Source organism: Schistocerca americana, chromosome 1 (genome assembly GCF_021461395.2).
Source record: "Schistocerca americana isolate TAMUIC-IGC-003095 chromosome 1, iqSchAmer2.1, whole genome shotgun sequence".
NCBI lineage: Eukaryota > Metazoa > Arthropoda > Insecta > Orthoptera > Acrididae > Schistocerca > Schistocerca americana.
In genome coordinates this window covers 150135005-150155876 of record NC_060119.1, presented here as the reverse complement: position 1 = coordinate 150155876, position 20872 = coordinate 150135005, and the positions used below count along the sequence as shown (strand labels likewise).

Genomic DNA, 20872 nt, shown 5'->3' with positions numbered 1-20872 from the left:
AGTCAGAATCGTGCTACAGTGAAATAACACTGTCTTGTCTAGATAATGTGCCTGTCATGTATCCATTGGAACACACATCGGGAGCCAGCTGTGTGCCAGTAGACAGCCGTCTCTTACTTTGCAGGAATTGCTTCACCTGGGCGTAGACATCTGGTGCCACATACGAGGGTAATCCCAAAAGTAAGGTCTCCTAATTTTTATAAGTACATAGACCTGTTTATTTCTACAGTGGTTTACATCAGTCTAAAGCTCGAACATTGAGCTATTTTTCGATATAATCACCATTTCTACCGATGCATTTTTGTAGACGCTGTGGCGGTTTTTGTATGCCCCGCCACCGTGCTGTTCAGAAAGTTATGAATCTCTTCTTTCACCTCGTCGTCGGAGCTGGATCGTTTTCCGGCCGAATGTTCTTTTAACCTAGGGAGCAGATGATAGTCACTGGGCGCCAAGTGAGGACTATAGGGTGGGTGGGTGATTGTTCCACTGAAACTGTTGCAAGAGAGCAACTATGTGTCGAGCGATGTGTGGGCGAGCGTTGTCATGGAGAATGTGTACGCCGGTTCTCAATTGCCCGTTTGAGTTTCTTAAAAGTCTCACAGTGCCTGTCAGCGTTAATTGTGGTCCGAGTGGGCATAAAGTCGACCAACAATACCCCTTTCCGATCCCAAAAAACGGTTGTCATGACTTTACCGGCAGACACCGTTTGCTTGAACTTCCGCGGCTTTGGCGAAGAAGAATGCCGCCACTGGCGTGATTGTTGCTTGGTCTCAGGTGCAAAGTGGTACGCCCACGTTTCGTCACTCGTGACAATTGAGTCCATAAAGCTCTCCTGTTCGGCTGCAAGGCGGTGAATAAATGCGCGGAAAGCATCGACTCGTTGCCACATGTGGTCCTCATTCAGCATGCGTGGCACCCATCTTGCGCACACCTTCCTGTAATTCAATGTTTCCGTTAAAATTCTGTGAGCGGTGCTTCGGGAAACCTCAGGAACCAACATGCAGAGATGATCCAGTGTGATCCGCCGATCTTCACGCACGCTTTGCTCATCCTTCAATACTGTCTCCTCAGAAATTGATGGTCTCCCGCTCCTCTGTTCGTGAATTTCGGACTGACCAGCTGCAAACACTCTACACCACTTACGAACATTTATGACATCAATACACAACTCACCGTACACTTCCGTCAATTGGCGATGGATTTCAATCTGTGCAGTGCCCTCTGCGTTCAAAAACCGAATAATTGCGCGCAATTCCCACTTGGCGGTAACATCAAACGGGAGCTCTATTCTCAACGGCTGCCAAGCCAAGACTGAGGCCCTCAGAGCGACGTGTGCATGTTTACACATAGCGCGTGAAGCACCCTTCATAACAGTGTGATTAACTGCCACACGAACATAGTTCTGTATTTATAAAAAAAAATAGAGACCTTACCTTTGGGATTACCCTCGTACTTCAATGACTTATAGAAGCCATGGCAATCAGAATCTCTGTTGTACTGTCTTTGAAAAGTCGAACAACACGCTGTTAAACATGTGGTCATAATGTTTTGGCTCATCGGTGTAAAACTGCAGCTCGAGAACAGCCTCTGTAATTCATGGCCCCTATCACATAGTGTTGCACTGCGACACGACACAGATTTAGCATCTGCTTGAAGAACAGTTACAATTAGCTTGACATAACGTGTCTGAAATGTGTGCGTTAGCTTTTCAATGTGTGTAAATATTTCATTACTGGAAGTACATGGTGAGAGTAAATCCACTGGTATCTGCGTTAATATCTTGCACTATTACGGCATGATCTTCATACAACTGACGGAGTTTTCTGATCACCTGTTGGGAACTACTACAGCTGCCTTTGAGGATCTCCTCTTCGTTATGGTTTACGCTGTTTAGGCGTGTTGGAGATTCTTCCTTGGTGCAGAGTGCACTTCCTGCACTCATTGAATTTCTGTTCTTCCGTTGGCTTCTGTAATTCGTGTAGCAGCGTCAGGATGCTCTTTGTGTTCAATTGTGGTGATCGTAACGACTGATTGCTGGGTTGTGAGTGAGTATGAAAGAAACAACGCAGACATGACTTTCTATGATCAAATGCCATGCGTTGATATGTGGTAAGATTTGTTTAATTTTTTTTTGGGGGGGGGGGGGATTTGAGGTCCACCAGTTACGCAAAACACCGTTTATCTCAGTACCAAAACATGTTTCGGCACCACTGCGCCATCATCAGTGGGTTTTCGTCTTTATATATTCTTTAAATTTGGTGAGCATGAATTTTAAGGACCACTTTTGTGTTAATTATTACAGGTAGCTTGTCATGATGCGGAGAATGGAAGTACTTGCCACACGAAAACACGACAAGCTACCTGTAATAATTAACACAAGTGGTCCAGAAAATTCATGCTCACCAAATTTAATGAATAAATAAAAATGAAAACCCACTGACGATGGCACAGTAATGCCAAAACGTGTTTGGGTACTGAGAAAAACGGTTGTTTTGCGTAACTGGCGGACCTCAAATCCCAAAAATTTTAACTGCAAACACGGCCAATACAAGGAGCTGCAAATCAAAAGATGGATATCTGTTTGTAAAGTTGTTGTAAATCAGATTCCTCTGTTTTTGCATGCGTTTTGGCTGAGTGCGTTACGCTTGCCTGTGCGAGATGGAAGAGTCGCTGTTTTTAACTGAATTCGGGGAGAGTGAAGACAACGAAATCTCACTTGGGTGGCACACACGCACTAGATGCCTTAAGATGTGTGTAGAGTAACCAGCTTCTCTATTCCAGAGAAACATAACGTATCACTATATCTATCATACTAACGTTGAGGGTCTATTTGTGTTTTATACTTCTACAAAGATATAGGATTAATCACTTTGGGTGGCAGCGTCCAGAATTTGTTTTCAGTTGACAGAAAGAGATGGCATTTCAGCAGAGCTGTCTGTCTGAATGGCGACATCAAACAGCTGTCGTTTTGCTAAGCACGTGCAAGGCCTTTTTAAATTTACAGCCAGTAGTTCTTCTCTTAACCGCTTAGATGGCGATTTACGCTTCCTAGATTTGAATCCAGTATTTTCTGTATCTGCTAGTCCATTCATGGACGGAGTACTAAGTTAGTGTAATTCTAAGTAGTCTGTCCTCTGTCAGTATTGTCAATAGCATTTGTTAAGTAAGACAAATCCTATTGTTCACTGTGCGTTTTCCTCTGCTTTTTGCAGGATAGGCAGACAGCTAGACTTCCTTCACTGTCTTTTTCCCACAGGTCCCACATATTATCTTATCCGAAATACAGAACATACACACGTCCATAACCAAAGGACTTCAGACGTGTAATTATCATAAAGTAATCGTCAACAGATATTGCAGGAGACTTCCGTTTTCAACCAATCTCTGTCTCATAACAGTAGACACTTATGCCACGTAATGTAACGTTGCTTTTCCTCTGACGCATTTCATTAATGAAAGGGAAAAATCATTAAAATCTTCTCGACCCATTTCTCTGTCAAAAATTAGCTCGTATACGTCTGTAATTGGGCATGCTAGTAGGAATTTTGTAATGGGTGACCGACGGGCTATTTTTCTACAGTGGCTCACAGTTGACCTGAGTTTTTAAATTCTCATGTTCGACTAATGTTTTGCAGTCCTGTATATGGGCCACATACCCTGTTAAGACGTTCTTAGTAGAATGAATGCTGTTTCTTATTAGTTTCTCATTTTGTGGATCTGCAACTTTAGAGGCGGCTTCCCTGATTATCTTGGTGGTTTCCCTCATTTTTAGTTTTAATAAATACCATCATACGAGGTGTATGAGAAAAGCAACGAGACTACTTTTTTTGGCTATCAAAGCTTTTATTTTTGTCAAAAGTATTGTGCCCTTCAAAGTAATTCCCTCCGGCAGTTATTCACCAGCGGAGTCATTGTTTCCAGTCTTGTTAGCAGCGCAGAAAGGCTTCAAATGCTAAGACATCTAACATGTCGGTCACATTTATTTGAATGTTCGTCAGAGTCCCGAAATGAGTGCATTCAAGATATTTTTCAATTTCTGGGAAAGAAAAGTCAGGACAACTCAGATCCGGTGGATATGGGGGCTGTGGAACAAAAGCAGTGCCTTCAAGTGGCTGTGTGACATGTGGCGTTTTCATGGTGCAGCATACACTTGTCTGCAACGTCTAGTCTCACTTAATTCACACCTTTCCTGATACTTTGATGGATGTCTTTACAAACTCTTAGCTGACAATCTGTCCTATAGGAGCAAATTCTTCATGCATGATACCTCTACTATCAAAAAAGCAAATAGCCATAAAAGTTAGCCTTGACAGGACAAGCTTGCGATCTTTAGCAATTTATGAGTTATTTTAAAAACACTGGTAACAACCTAGCCAGATAAAATTTTTCACGCACAGCCTGAACGACTAATATAAAAAACAAGCTAAGACTGAAATAAAAGAAATCCCAAAGCAAAACCCCAGAAAGGCTGATTTTCTAAAAAAAAGCAACAACCATTAACGCCTGAAGGGTTGTTTTAAAAAAAATATCACTGCCGCAACGAATACCACCTGAACGGCTGACTTTTTTATTTTTTTAATGCAAGTAATAACGAATAACTCCTGAAGGGCTGATTGTAAGAAATACCAACCTGAAGGACCAATTAAGAAATGCAATTAAAACAATTAACTAGTATTTGAAAAGTTAGTTTTGAAAAGTTAGTTTTGAAAAGTTAGTTTTGAAAAGTTAGTTTTGAAAAGTTAGTTTTGAAAAGTTAGTTTTGAAAAGTTAGTTTTGAAAAGTTAGTTTTGAAAAGTTAGTTTTGAAAAGTTAGTTTTGAAAAGTTAGTTTTGAAAAGTTAGTTTTGAAAAGTTAGTTTTGAAAAGTTAGTTTTGAAAAGTTAGTTTTGAAAAGTTAGTTTTGAAAAGTTAGTTTTGAAAAGTTAGTTTTGAAAAGTTAGTTTTGAAAAGTTAGTTTTGAAAAGTTAGTTTTGAAAAGTTAGTTTTGAAAAGTTAGTTTTGAAAAGTTAGTTTTGAAAAGTTAGTTTTGAAAAGTTAGTTTTGAAAAGTTAGTTTTGAAAAGTTAGTTTTGAAAAGTTAGTTTTGAAAAGTTAGTTTTGAAAAGTTAGTTTTGAAAAGTTAGTTTTGAAAAGTTAGTTTTGAAAAGTTAGTTTTGAAAAGTTAGTTTTGAAAAGTTAGTTTTGAAAAGTTAGTTTTGAAAAGTTAGTTTTGAAAAGTTAGTTTTGAAAAGTTAGTTTTGAAAAGTTAGTTTTGAAAAGTTAGTTTTGAAAAGTTAGTTTTGAAAAGTTAGTTTTGAAAAGTTAGTTTTGAAAAGTTAGTTTTGAAAAGTTAGTTTTGAAAAGTTAGTTTTGAAAAGTTAGTTTTGAAAAGTTAGTTTTGAAAAGTTAGTTTTGAAAAGTTAGTTTTGAAAAGTTAGTTTTGAAAAGTTAGTTTTGAAAAGTTAGTTTTGAAAAGTTAGTTTTGAAAAGTTAGTTTTGAAAAGTTAGTTTTGAAAAGTTAGTTTTGAAAAGTTAGTTTTGAAAAGTTAGTTTTGAAAAGTTAGTTTTGAAAAGTTAGTTTTGAAAAGTTAGTTTTGAAAAGTTAGTTTTGAAAAGTTAGTTTTGAAAAGTTAGTTTTGAAAAGTTAGTTTTGAAAAGTTAGTTTTGAAAAGTTAGTTTTGAAAAGTTAGTTTTGAAAAGTTAGTTTTGAAAAGTTAGTTTTGAAAAGTTAGTTTTGAAAAGTTAGTTTTGAAAAGTTAGTTTTGAAAAGTTAGTTTTGAAAAGTTAGTTTTGAAAAGTTAGTTTTGAAAAGTTAGTTTTGAAAAGTTAGTTTTGAAAAGTTAGTTTTGAAAAGTTAGTTTTGAAAAGTTAGTTTTGAAAAGTTAGTTTTGAAAAGTTAGTTTTGAAAAGTTAGTTTTGAAAAGTTAGTTTTGAAAAGTTAGTTTTGAAAAGTTAGTTTTGAAAAGTTAGTTTTGAAAAGTTAGTTTTGAAAAGTTAGTTTTGAAAAGTTAGTTTTGAAAAGTTAGTTTTGAAAAGTTAGTTTTGAAAAGTTAGTTTTGAAAAGTTAGTTTTGAAAAGTTAGTTTTGAAAAGTTAGTTTTGAAAAGTTAGTTTTGAAAAGTTAGTTTTGAAAAGTTAGTTTTGAAAAGTTAGTTTTGAAAAGTTAGTTTTGAAAAGTTAGTTTTGAAAAGTTAGTTTTGAAAAGTTAGTTTTGAAAAGTTAGTTTTGAAAAGTTAGTTTTGAAAAGTTAGTTTTGAAAAGTTAGTTTTGAAAAGTTAGTTTTGAAAAGTTAGTTTTGAAAAGTTAGTTTTGAAAAGTTAGTTTTGAAAAGTTAGTTTTGAAAAGTTAGTTTTGAAAAGTTAGTTTTGAAAAGTTAGTTTTGAAAAGTTAGTTTTGAAAAGTTAGTTTTGAAAAGTTAGTTTTGAAAAGTTAGTTTTGAAAAGTTAGTTTTGAAAAGTTAGTTTTGAAAAGTTAGTTTTGAAAAGTTAGTTTTGAAAAGTTAGTTTTGAAAAGTTAGTTTTGAAAAGTTAGTTTTGAAAAGTTAGTTTTGAAAAGTTAGTTTTGAAAAGTTAGTTTTGAAAAGTTAGTTTTGAAAAGTTAGTTTTGAAAAGTTAGTTTTGAAAAGTTAGTTTTGAAAAGTTAGTTTTGAAAAGTTAGTTTTGAAAAGTTAGTTTTGAAAAGTTAGTTTTGAAAAGTTAGTTTTGAAAAGTTAGTTTTGAAAAGTTAGTTTTGAAAAGTTAGTTTTGAAAAGTTAGTTTTGAAAAGTTAGTTTTGAAAAGTTAGTTTTGAAAAGTTAGTTTTGAAAAGTTAGTTTTGAAAAGTTAGTTTTGAAAAGTTAGTTTTGAAAAGTTAGTTTTGAAAAGTTAGTTTTGAAAAGTTAGTTTTGAAAAGTTAGTTTTGAAAAGTTAGTTTTGAAAAGTTAGTTTTGAAAAGTTAGTTTTGAAAAGTTAGTTTTGAAAAGTTAGTTTTGAAAAGTTAGTTTTGAAAAGTTAGTTTTGAAAAGTTAGTTTTGAAAAGTTAGTTTTGAAAAGTTAGTTTTGAAAAGTTAGTTTTGAAAAGTTAGTTTTGAAAAGTTAGTTTTGAAAAGTTAGTTTTGAAAAGTTAGTTTTGAAAAGTTAGTTTTGAAAAGTTAGTTTTGAAAAGTTAGTTTTGAAAAGTTAGTTTTGAAAAGTTAGTTTTGAAAAGTTAGTTTTGAAAAGTTAGTTTTGAAAAGTTAGTTTTGAAAAGTTAGTTTTGAAAAGTTAGTTTTGAAAAGTTAGTTTTGAAAAGTTAGTTTTGAAAAGTTAGTTTTGAAAAGTTAGTTTTGAAAAGTTAGTTTTGAAAAGTTAGTTTTGAAAAGTTAGTTTTGAAAAGTTAGTTTTGAAAAGTTAGTTTTGAAAAGTTAGTTTTGAAAAGTTAGTTTTGAAAAGTTAGTTTTGAAAAGTTAGTTTTGAAAAGTTAGTTTTGAAAAGTTAGTTTTGAAAAGTTAGTTTTGAAAAGTTAGTTTTGAAAAGTTAGTTTTGAAAAGTTAGTTTTGAAAAGTTAGTTTTGAAAAGTTAGTTTTGAAAAGTTAGTTTTGAACAAAGAAATCAGTCATAAGTAGGCATCAAAATTTCCACAGATTACAATTGCAATCGGCAATAAAATAACTGAAGATTTGTTTCTCAATTCTAAATCAGTGTGATCTCCTTGAAATTTGGCTCATTTATGACCTGACCCGTACACTACAGACGGCTCGCAAACTACAAGTTTAGCGTGGGAGTGTCCACAAGTCTATAACAGGCTAAAACATCCAGTTACCATCCGGTACTGACAAATATACTAACAGAAATGAGAACCTAGCCAGATAACATTATTTAAAACTTCGGGGCTGAATTGCCGTGGTCCATATATAAAACTACTTTTCCTTCCTGACGTTTCGCTGCCTACTGCGGGCATCTTCCGCAGTGAGTCGGCGACTGGCTGCTAGGCGCTGGAGGTCCCGCTTATATAGAGCGCTCGGATGGCGCCACCACTCATCACGTGCTTTCGGCATTAAAACTATCTCTGGCTAGTGCCATCTCTCTCGATTACAGATAATCTATTGTCACTTCGTTGGTAAAAAATCGACCACCGTATCTTGTCTAGTTTTAATCCTCCTTATTTTATTAAAATTATTTTCGTGCTTGTAGATCTCTATAGCTTCTCTATACAAGCGGGTATAATAATGTGAGGTCCTAGCAAAACACATTGGTAGTCCTACTGGTAACATAAGGCCCTAACTAAATGTAAGGACTTGAACGAGGCAAGAATAATAGTTGCTACTAATCTCTGGGACCACTGAAGGAGGATACGAAGAAAACAGGTTTCGCATCTAGTGGATGAGGTAATTGTGAAATTCCATGGCATGAGAAGGGCTTCTTTGAAAGCTGACCAACCTTCAAATTCTACGATTGTAGTACGTAAGTTCAAGTGTTTTCTAGAGGACCCGCTGCAATCGCTGTTGACGATTAAGATGCCAGATACCGTACCAGCTGTACTACATTTACCAAATAAAAAACATAGGCCTAAACCCAGTATCGAACCATCGACCTGCTGCATGCTAACCCAAAAGACTGTCCACTGCATCAGCCGTACAGTAGGAGGACTGTGTGCTCACAAAGATACTTACCATACATGTGGTTACAGTGTTGCCAAATTGCCACTCTTTAACGTCCTTTTCCTGCCGGATGTACTCGCCGGATGAAATTTTGTAAGATTTTTTTTTTTTTTATCGCTGGCAGATGAGGAGTTGCGCTGCGAAGCCCGAATGCGCGAATTTCACTTCACCCTGTATATTGTGTTCAGGAAGCCGAGGCAGGCTTGCAGGAATAGATACGAAGGGCGTTCAGTATGTATTGCAACTCTGCTTTTTTTCTAAATGCAAGTTGGTTTTATTCAGAATTCCAATACACCATATTATTTCCCATTCTTATGGCTACTGAACCCTCTTTTTCACCATAACCTCCGTTCAGTGCGATGGCCCTAAGCCACCTTACTGGGAGGGTCTGTATGCTCACATGGTATCACTCTTCTGGTCGACATTGGAGTCAGTTTCTTGCTGCATCAACAACCTCCCCATCGTCCATGTACTGCTTCTCACAGAGATCCTCGTTTCACATCAGTAGTCACTGTTCGAGATACATATGAACAGGTGAAAGTATATTGAATGGCACGCTGTTGCATATGTGGCAAATCGACACTACATATAGCCTGGCGTAGTTGTGGCTTCATGATAGACTGCATGTTTCAGTGCTTCCTATAGAAAGAAATCAAGAGGAAGCAAATCTAGAGACCAGGTCAGCCATTGTACCACAGAATTAAGCAGTTTGGGCACATACTTAAGTGTAAAAGTACGGTTTGTTAAAAAAACATTTTGTGGTGCCATATTGTGAGCCATTCTGAATAAATTGCTTAGTTCATTTGCCCTCCTGCTGGTCCGGGGCTTAGATTAGGCCTGAGGTATTCCTGCCTGTCACAAGAGGCAACGAAAAGGAATGTCACGTTTTGGCCTTTACGTGATGCTCCCGTGTCGGGCTTCACCTCCATTCTCCTAAATTTTCCCGAAGAGCGCGCCAATTCGAAAAGGGCGCCTTACACGATGCATCATGTCCCTCATGTCCATTATGTGCTGTCCTCCCACATCCTTCATCGATGTGCATCTACACTTCCTTTCATTCTCTAGCTGTTGGGCTAGGTCACCCTTCTGGGTACGTTTTCTTCCATCCCCTGTGCAGTACTGATTCCTGCACTGACGATGATAATGGACTAGTATGCTTGTTTGTACCTGATATCCAGCATGGTAGCCAGTCTGCTGGGTGGGGCGCCATGTACCCTGTTGGTTGTAGCCCCCTGACCACACAGGGATTGCTCTGCTGATGCCTGTGCCGTTAGCTCCCCATGTATGCGAAGAGGTAGATGCCTGTCACCCTGGGGCATTGGGACTCTGAGCAATGGCCATCCTGCCAGGTGGCCTTTGTTGTGGCAGGGTGGCGCCCGTTGGGAGGGCCTCTGGTCAGACTGGGTGGCATCAGGGTGGATGACATGCCATGAAGCGTACTACTCCATCTGTTGCTGGCGACGCAACGCCAGCAGTCTCTAAGCGGTCAAAGTCTAATTGTAATGCAAAAACGTATGACCCCCAAATCGTCCCCTTCTCTGGCCACAGCATGGGAGGAGTGTCAGGCTAAGGATGGCAGCGAATCTTACTCCCCCAATACCTCATATCTACAAGGGTTCGTGGGGCATCCTTCATGTCGTTGAAGCCTCTGTTTTTTGTGGAACATTTAGAGGACAAGTTTGGGGATGTGGAGGGATTGTAGAAAAGGCGATAGGGCTCAGTCTTGATAAAAACAGCTTCCTATGCCCAGTCACAGGCACTACTCGCCTGTGACAAGCTGGGAGTGTCTGTGGTTGTATCACGCACCATAAGAGCATAAATATGGTGCCCCACCTCTCATCTGTGTCAACTGCAGAGATCACCATTCCCCTTGCTCACCACACTGTAGGAATCTCCAGAAGGAATGGCAAATCATAGAATAAAAGATCCTGGACCGACTGATCTACACAGAGGCTAAGAGGAAATTTGACCATGTACATCCTGTACCTCGGACATCTTACACCGCCACTACGAGAACAGTTCTAGCCCCATCTGTTCAGCCAATTCCAGTTGGCTCTCAGAGCGATAAGACTACTCCTACCCCCTTGACAGGGTGGGGGGGGGGCTTTTCCCTCCCTGTTGCTCGCACACCACCTACCTTGGGAGCGCTGCCTCCCCTCCCCCCCCCCCCCCCCCCCAACCATCTTGGACGTTTGTCCCCACTTCTCAGTTAAAGATGCGTAAGTCTTCTTCAGCTCCTTTCAGTAGGAAGGCGTCTCTTGGCTCACTACCTCCCCAGTTTTCTACTAGTGGAAAAGATGACACCCACCAGTGGCTGAAGCACCCAAAAGCAGCTGGTTAATAGGGCTTCACAGTCTTTCTCAGTCCTGGAGGCCGAATCAAAGAAGCCCTCCTAGTCAGAGAAACCCAAAGAGCAGTGAGAAAAATCAAAAAGAAAGACCCCCAAGAACAAGGAAATTGCGGCAGTGTCACCCACACCACCACTACTTAAAAGCTCTGCATTTGAGGGTGAGGTGGAGATTCTGGCATCCACTGAGGACCTAGATCTCGCTGGGCTCTCAGATACAATGGATAAAGACTGCTCTGGAACTAAGTGGCAGCAGGTGACCCTGAGGCGTAAACTGGCTCATTGGGCGTTTCATGCCTTCCCTGCCTCACGATAACGTCATCCTCCAGTGGAATTGCCACTGTTTTTTCAACCACCTGGCTGAGCTACAGGAACTGTTTAAACCTTACACTTGCTATCTTCACTGCCCTCCAGGAAACCTGGTTCCTGGCAATGTGGACCCCTACCCTTTGCGGCTATAGGGTATATTACAAGAACAATGGTGAATATAATAGAGGGTCAGGTGGAGTTTGCGTCTATGTCGTGAACTCAGTATGTAGTGAACCTGAGCCCCTTCACACTCCTCTTGAAGCTGTGGCTGTCAGGATAAGGACAACAATGGAAATAACTGTCTGTAATGTATATCATCCTCAAGATGGTGTGGTACCCCTGAACATCTTGGCTGCACTGATTCAACAACTCCCTAAACCTCTACTACCTTTGGGAGATTTTAATGCCCATAATCCCTTATGGGGTGGCACCATGCTTACTGGCCAAGGTAGAGCGTAAAGAGAGCAATGAGAGAAGCATTCAACGAATTCGAACATAAAACATTGGCAAACAATCTAAACAAGAACCCTAAAAAGTTTTGGTCATATGTAAAATCGGTAAGCGGATCTAAATCCCCTATTCAGTCACTCGTTGACCACGATGGAACCGAAACAGAGGACGACCGAAGAAAGGCAGAAATACTGAATTCAGTGTTCCGAAACTGTTTCACTGCGGAAAATCGTAACACGGTCCCTGACTTCAGCCGTCGCACGGACGCCAAAATGGAAAATATTGAAATAAACGATATCGGAATTGAAAAACAACTGCTATCACTTAGTAGCGGAAAAGCATCCGGACCAGACGAGATACCCTTAAGATTCTACAGTGATTATGCTAAAGAACTTGCCCCCTTTCTATCAGCAATTTATCGTAGATCGCTGGAAGAACGTAAAGTACCTAGCGACTGGAAGAAAGCGCAGGTCGTTCCCATTTTCAAGAAGGGTCATAAATCAGATGCGAATAATTATAGGCCTATTTCGCTTACGTCAATCTGTTGTAGAATAATGGAACATGTTTTGTGTTCTCGTATTATGACGTTCTTAGATAATACAAATCTCCTTCATCATAACCAACATGGATTCCGCAAACAGAGATCATGTGAAACTCAGCTCGCCCTATTTGCCCAAGAAATTCACAGTGCCGTAGACACTGGCGAGCAGATTGATGCCGTATTCCTGGACTTCAGGAAGGCATTTGATACGGTTCCGCATTTACGTTTAGTGAAAAAAATACGAGCTTACGGAATATCGGACCAGGTTTGTGATTGGATTCAGGATTTCCTAGAAGAAAGAACACAACATGTCATTCTTAACGGTTCAAAATCTGCAGATGTAGAGGTAATTTCGGGAGTACCGCAGGGAAGCGTGATAGGACCCTTATTGTTTACAATATACATAAATGACTTAGTTGACAACATCGGTAGCTCCGTGAGGCTATTTGCAGATGACACGGTTGTCTACAAGAAAGTAGCAACATCAGAAGACTCGTACGTACTCCAGGAGGACCTGCAGAGGATTAATGCATGGTGCGACAGCTGGCAGCTTTCCCTAAACGTAGATAAATGTAATATAATGCGCATACATAGGGGCAGAAATCCATTCCAGTACGATTATGCCATAGGTGGTAAATCATTGGAAGCGGTAACGACCGTAAAATACTTAGGAGTTACTATCCGGAGCGATCTGAAGTGGAATGATCACATAAAACAAATAGTGGGAAAAGCAGGCGCCAGGTTGAGATTCATAGGAAGAATTCTAAGAAAATGTGACTCATCGACGAAAGAAGTAGCTTACAAAACGCTTGTTCGCCCGATTCTTGAGTATTGCTCATCAGTATGGGACCCTTACCAGGTTGGATTAATAGAAGAGATAGACATGATCCAGCGAAAAGCAGCGCGATTCGTCGTGGGGACATTTAGTCAGCGCGAGAGCGTTACGGAGATGCTGAACAAGCTCCAGTGGCGGACACTTCAAGAAAGGCGTTACGCAATACGGAGAGGTTTATTATCGAAATTACGAGAGAGCACATTCCGGGAAGAGATGGGCAACATATTACTACCGCCCACATATATCTCGCGTAATGATCACAACGAAAAGATCCGAGAAATTAGAGCAAATACGGAGACTTACAAGCAGTCGTTCTTCCCACGCACAATTCGTGAATGGAACAGGGAAGGGGGGATCAGATAGTGGTACAATAAGTACCCTCCGCCACACACCGTAAGGTGGCTCGCGGAGTATAGATGTAGATGTAGATAGAGAGGTCGAATGTTTACTGTCTCAGCTCGACCTCTGCCTCCTAAATACTAGGGCTCCCACACATTTTAGTGTGGTTCATGGCTCTTATTTTGCCATTAATTTATTACTTTGCAGACCAGGACTTCTCCCATCAGTCCACTGGAAAGTCTATAATGACTTGTTCTAGTGACCATTTCCCCATCTTCCTGTCACTCCCTTGGCGTCATGCACATGGACTCTAAGAAAGGCAGACTAGGAAACTTTCACCTCTTTTATCGCCATTGAGTTTCCTCCACATGCTACCAACGATGTGATCGTTGAGCAAGTCACTAGAACGATCGTTTCTGCGGCTGAAAACGCGATCCCTTGCTCCTTAGAGGGCCCCCCAGCAAAAGACAGTACCTTGGTGGTCGCCAGAAATTGCCGAGGCAATTAAAGAGCGTAGGCAGGCTCTACAGCGACATAAGCTTCACACATATCTCGAGCACCTAAGGGCTTATAAATGGTTCAATGTCTGCGTTCACCAGCTTTGGAAACAGGAGTATTGGCAGAGGTACGTCTCGACCATTGGGTTCCATACGTCAACTTCCCAAGTCTGGATGAAGAACAGACGTGTTTTTTGGTAGCAGACCCCAACAGGTATCCCTGGCGTTACCGTCGATGTCCGTGTTACTTACCGACGCAAAATGGATTGCCAAGCACTTCGCTGAGCACTATGCTCGAGCCTCTGCAGCGGAGAATTACCCCCAGAATTTCATGCCCTCAAATGGGTGATGGAAGGGAAAGTTCTCTCGTCCACTAAAAGCCATAGTGAACCCTGTAACGCCCCTTTTAGAGAGTGGGAGCTCCTCAGCGCCCTTGCACATTGCCTCGACACAGCTCCTGGACTGGATTGGATCCACATTCAGCTGATTAAACATCTCTCGTTCAACTACAAGTGATATCTCCTCGTCTTCTTCAACCAGATCGGGTGCGATGGCGTCTTTCCATCGCAATGGCTGGAGAGCACAATCATTCCAGTGCTCAAACCAGGTAAAACCCAACTTCGTGTGGATAGTTATCGCCCCATCAGCCTCAACCAACGTTCTTTGTAAGGTGCTAGAACGTATGGTGTGTCGGTGGTTTTCTTGGATCCTAGAATCACGTGACCTACTGGCTCCATGCCAGGGCGGTTTCCGCCGAGGTCGGTCTACCCACACCTTGTTGCCATCTTTTTTGATTTACAAAAAAGCTTAAGACATGACCTGGCGACAACATATCCTTGCCATGTTATATGAGTGAGGTCTCTGGGGCCCGCTTCCGATTTTTATCCAAAATTTCCTATCGATTCGTACTTTCCTTGTCCAAATTGGTGCCTCCCATAGTTCCCCTCATATCCAGCAGAATGGGGTCCATCAGGGCTCTGTATTCAGTGTGCATTTTTAGTGGCCATCAACGGCCTAGCAGCGGTTGTGGGGCCGTACTTCTCACCTTCTATGTATGCAGACGACTTCTGCATTTCGTACCGATGCTCCACTATTGGTGTATCTGAGCGACGCCTGCAGGGAGCCATTCACAAGGCACAGTCATGGGCTCTAGCCCACAGCTTCCCATTTTCATCCGCAAAGTTGCGTGTCATTCACTTCTGTGAGCGTTGTAATGTTCATCCGGAACCAGAACTTTATGTTAATGACGATCCACTCACTGTAGCGCAGACGTATCGATTCTTAGGACTGGTTTTCGACGCCTGATTGACTTGGCTTTCTCATCTTCGTCAGCTTAAGTGGAAGTGCTATCAGCACCTCAACGCCCTCCGTTGCCTGACCAACGCCAACTGAGGTGCAGATCCCTCAACGTTGCCAAAGCTCTACAGAGCCCTTGTTGAATCCCGACATGACTATGGGAGTCTGGTTTATGGTTCGGTGGCGCCCTCAGCGTTGCATTTACTCGATTCAGTGCACCACTGTGGAGTTCCACTAGCGACAGGAGCTTTTAGGACGAGTATGGCGACCAGCATCCTGATGGAGGCCGGAGTCTCTCCATTGAAGTTTAGGCGTGCACAACTGATTGCCAGTTACGTTGCACACATTCGTAGTTCTCCTGCACATCCGAATTACCGTTTTGTTTTCCCAACCACTGTGGTTCATCTCTCGCATCAGCAGCTCTGGTCAGGATTCATGATTGCGGTTCGTGTCCGATCGCTTCTGTCTCAACCGGAGTCCTTCTCTTTACCACTTCTACTCGAGGTCCATTCACGTACACCTCCATGGTGTAAACCTCGGCCAAAGCTTCACCAAGACCTTTAAATGGCCCTAAGGACCCAGTTACTCCCGAGGCTCTCCGCTGCCACTTTCTTTCGATTCTTGACGTTTTCCTGGGCTATGGAGTGGTTTACACCGACAGCTCAATGGCTGATGGTCACGTTGGCTTCGCCAACGTTCAGAGGCCTTGTTGAACCCCATTCCTTGCTCGATGGCTGCAGTGTTTTCACTGTAGACCTGGTGGCTATATCTCGTGCTCTTGAGCACATACATTTAGGCCCTGGGGAGTCGTTTCTTCTGTGTACTGACTCCTTGAGCAGCCTACAAGCAATCGGCCAATGCTACCCTCGCCATCCTTTTCTAGCGTATATCCAAGAGTCCATCTATGCCCTGGAATGGCCCAGGCGTTCAGTGGTGTTTGTCAGGACCCCAGGTCACGTCTGAATCCCAGGAAACGAACTTGTTAACAGGCTGGTCAAACAGGCTACATGGAAACCGCTTATGGAGGGCGGCATTAAAATAACTGACCAGCATTCTTTATTACGCAGCAAAGTTTTTCGGCTTTGGGAGACAGAATAGCATAGTCTCAGTATGCAAAACAAACTGTGTGCCATTAAGGAGACTACGAATGTGTGAACGTCCTCCATGCAGGCCTCTGGCAGGTACTCTGTGGCTCTCTGATGACTCTGCATTAGCCATGCTTGGGCGACATATGGCTATATGACTACCTCTTGCGCCGTGAAGACCCACCTCCGTGTCGGTGGGGTGCGCAGTTGACAGTGGCCCATATTCTTTTTTACTGTCCTAGTTTAGCAAACAACGCCTCATTGGCTGATCTGGTTTTAAATTTTATTCTTGAGGGTGGGTTTTATCACTTGATATAAGTTTCAGTGCAGGCCCTTTGTCCCTCAGTGCCCTCCATCCTTGTGCTTTTATGGTGGAGGTTTTAATGTGTTGCAGAGTGACTGGCTTATCCTTTTATTTTCGTGGGCAGCCAGCCACGGCAATCTGCTCTCCTGTTTTACTCTCTTCTACCAGTTTCTTGCGTCTCTGTGTTTTACTTGGCCTATTTTTTTCCTTGTAGTATTAGTTGGTCTCCTGTCGTCCTTGTGGTTTTTCCTTCTTCTCGGTATTGTGCTGTGTGTCCTGTTTGTTTTACATCTACATACATACTCCGCAGTCCACCATACGGTGCGTGGTGGAGGGTACCTCGTACCACAACTAGCATCTTCTCTCCCTGTTCCACTCCCAAACAGAACGAGGGAGAAATGACTGCCTATATGCCTCTGTACGAGCTCTTATCTCTCTCATCTTATCTTTGTGGTCTTTCCGCGAAATGTAAGTTGTCGGCAGAAAAATTGTACAGCAGTCAGCCGCTAATGCTGGTTCTCTAAATTTCCTCAGTTGCGATTCACGAAAAGAACGCCTCCTTTCCTCTAGAGACTCCCACCCAAGTTCCTGAAGCATTTCCGTAACACTCGCGTGATGACCAAACCTACCAGTAACAAGTCTAGCAGCCTGCCTCTGAATTGCTTCTATGTCCTCCCTCAATCCGACCTGATAGGAATCCCAAACGCTAGAGCAGTACTCAAGAATAGGTCGTATTAGTGTTTTATAAGCGGTCTCCTTTACAGATGAACCACATCTTCCCAAAATTCTACCTATGAACCGAAGACGATTATCCACCTTCCCTACAAGTGCCATTACGCGCTTGTCCCACTTCATATCACTCTGCAATGTTATGCCGAAATATGTAATCGACGTGACTATGACAAGCGTTACACTACTAATGAAGTATTCAAACATAACAGGATTCTTTTTCCTCTTCATCTGCATTAATTTACAATTATCTACATTTAGAGTTAGCTGCCATTCTTCACACCAGTCACAAATCCTGTCAAAGTCATCTTGTATCCTCCTACAGTCACTCAACGACGACACGTTACCGTACACCACAGCATCGTCAGCAAACAGCTGCTCATTGCTATCCACCCTATCCAAAAGATCACTTATGCAGATAGAAAACAACAGCGGACCTTCCACACTTCCCTGGGGCACTCCAGATTGTACCCTCACCTCAGATGAACACTCACCATCGAGGACAACGTACTGGGTTCTATTGCTTAAGAAGCTTTCGAGCCACTCACATACTTGGGAACCAGTCCCATATGCTCGTACCTTAGTTAGGAGTCTGCATTGGGTACCGAGTCAAACGCTTTCGGGAAGTCAAGGAATATGGCATCAGCCTGATACCCTTCATCCATGCGCATGATATCATGTGAAAAAAGGGCGAGTTGCGTTTCGCAGGAACGCTGCTTTCTAAAGCCGTGCTGATGCATGGACAGCAACTTCTCTGTCTCAACGAAATTAATTATATTCGAACTGAGAATATGTTAGAGACTCCTGCAACAAACCGATGTTAAGGATATTGGTCTGTAATTTTGAGGATTCTTTATTCTTTCCCTTGAGGAATTGTTACAATAGGAACAAGGACCGATGATCAAGTAGTTTGGTCCGTTTCCCCCCTTTTAAACAAACAAACAAACCAACCAACCAATCTTTAATTCATTTGAAGTGTATTCCATGTAACCATAATTACGATTAGTGTTTATACACACAGTTATTCGAGAGCTTCTCACAAGAGATTTGCTTGGCGATTTTTACATTCCAGTAGCTGACTCAGGCCACATTGCTTTCCAGTTTTAGTACGTTTCTTGTATTTTTTGGTGTAGAGATTCAGCCACAGCGTTAACAAACTGTATATCACGTACTCGTATTTTCATCTGTTTTCGGTTACTGTTAAAAAGTGTATCATATTTAAAAAATCATTCTTGCTTCAATATCTATAAGCTGGGCGATTCTTTCACTGTGTACAAACTCCAGTGATTAATTTATGAGAAGATACGGAACACAAAAAATGCATAATGAACTTACGTCCGAAAATTTATGGTCATTTTATTCAAATGTACTCTGTTACGGAGACTACAGCCTAATTGGCGCTGTACCATGCAACCACAGTTGAAATATTTGTTGAAAACAGTTTCCATGTGTGTACGCGCCGTAGCATGTTGTGGCTGTTGATATACTTTCCGGGATGTGAGGTCGTGGTCGAAGAACTTTTCTGCTCCTTACGTTTCGTCCAGAACTGCGCTGGACTTCCTCAGAGGCGCTGCTCCGCTGAGTCTTGCCGACCGACTGGTCGGGTGTCTGAGAGCGACTTATATATTGTGAGAAAGGGGGGCGTGGTTCAGGTGACACGTAATGAGCAGTGATAATCCATAGCAAAGATAAGGTTGACTATCGATTACCACCTTGTCAAAGATAAAAATTGTTAGCAATTTTTCTGTCGTTGTGGTTCATTCTTATCTTTTGGGTTTCTGTTCCTTGGACGCAAAATTCTATTTATCTCTTTCTCTTTACAGTAGTTCTCCCTTTTATTAAAAAAGTAACAGATGGGATCGGTAAGATTTTACGAAAACATGACATAAAACCGATCTTTAAACCAACAAAGAAAATAAGTCAAGTACTACGATCTGTGAAGGATAAACGCCCTCCCCTGTCGACATGTGGTGTGTATAAAATTCCATGTACCTGTGGTAAAGATTACATTGGTACTACCAAAAGAAGCGTAAACACGCGACTGAAAGAGCATAAAAGTCTTTGTCGACTTGTAAAAATAGAAAAGTCAGCTGTAGCGGAACATACTCTTCAACCAGGCAACCACCAAGTGAAGTTTTCGGATACCGAAGTTTTATCTACAACGTTAAATTACTATCCACGGCTATATAGAGAAGCTAGCGAAATTTATAAACATCACGATAATTTTAATAGGAAAGAGGAGGCTATGAAACTTAACGATATATGGTCAGTGGCTCTACAAAATTGCTAACAATTTTTATCTTGGACAAGGTGGTAATCGATAGTCAACCTTATCTTTGCTATGGATTATCACTGCTCATCACGTGTCACCTGAACCACGCCCCCCTTTCTCACAATATATAAGTCGCTCTCAGACACCCGACCAGTCAGTCGGCAAGACTCAGCGGAGCAGCGCCTCTGAGGAAGTCCAGCGCAATTCTGGACGAAACGTAAGGAGCAGAAAAGTTCTTCGACCACGACCTCACATCCCGGAAAGTATATCAACAGCCATGTCACCCGGTCGTGAAAGCCTTCATTCTACAAGTAGCATGTTGTCTCACACGATCACATCAGCCAGGCTGTTTCCAAACAGTGCCAAAGGCAGCATGAATACGCTGCTCCACTGTCTCCTCATCAGGAATGGACTCGGCATACACAACATCTTTGAGATGGTCCCATAAACAGAAATCGCACGGGTTGAGATCCTGTGAACAAGCAGGTCATGCAACTGGATCCCCCTCGTCCGATCCATCGACCAGTAAAGACACAACTCAGAAGCGTCCGGATTTTAAAGGTGAAGTGGGTTAGAGCACTGTGATGTGGGGGTCACATAACCCTTCGAATCATCAATAGCTCCTTTTCCAGCAGAGGAGGCAAGGTCACCTGCAAGAAAGTCTGATATTTCCGGCCCTTTAGGTGACGTAGAAGGAATACTGGTCCCAAAATAAAGAGGTTCCAGCTGCACCCTTGCTGATGATTCTGCCACCATACAGTTGGGGTTCTTTATACAATCCCGCAGATGACTGTTACGAAAGTTGAAGATACCACTCGCTGTAAAGGTGGCCTCATCTGTGAATAGGATGGACGACATCCCGGAGTCGTGAGGAGCCTGGTGAAGAGACCAGTGACCAAAGTGATACAGATGTGAAAAGTCTGTCGCTAGTGAGCGCTGCACACACTGTATGTGATGTGGTGGGTAACAGTTGGCATGGAGAATCTTCCACACGGCCGTCGGGTGGGTCCACTGCTTAGTCATTTTCTTCGACGTCTGGCGCCTTTTAAGCCTTGTTGCTTCCTGGAACGGCACTCCCTCAGACAAAGGGCGAAACACGATTGCAAACACTAAATGCTGTGGCTGTTGTCATTGGGGATAGGTCTTCTCATACAACCATGCTTCCCACAGCCCATGGTCATTTGCCTTTGCGTAAGTAAATACCATTTCAGCAATCTCTCAATTCGAATACGGAATCATTGTGTACGGCGCTGTATCACATCCACTACAAGGTGA

At 41.9% G+C, this 20872-nt stretch overlaps 1 protein-coding gene across 2 annotated transcripts in view; it reads left to right on the top strand.

Moving 5' to 3' along the window:
* Positions 1-20872, top strand: part of LOC124621973 (serine/threonine-protein phosphatase 6 regulatory ankyrin repeat subunit C-like) — a 42115-nt gene that overhangs the window by 20078 nt on the left and 1165 nt on the right. The gene's annotated exons all lie outside the window — the stretch shown is intronic.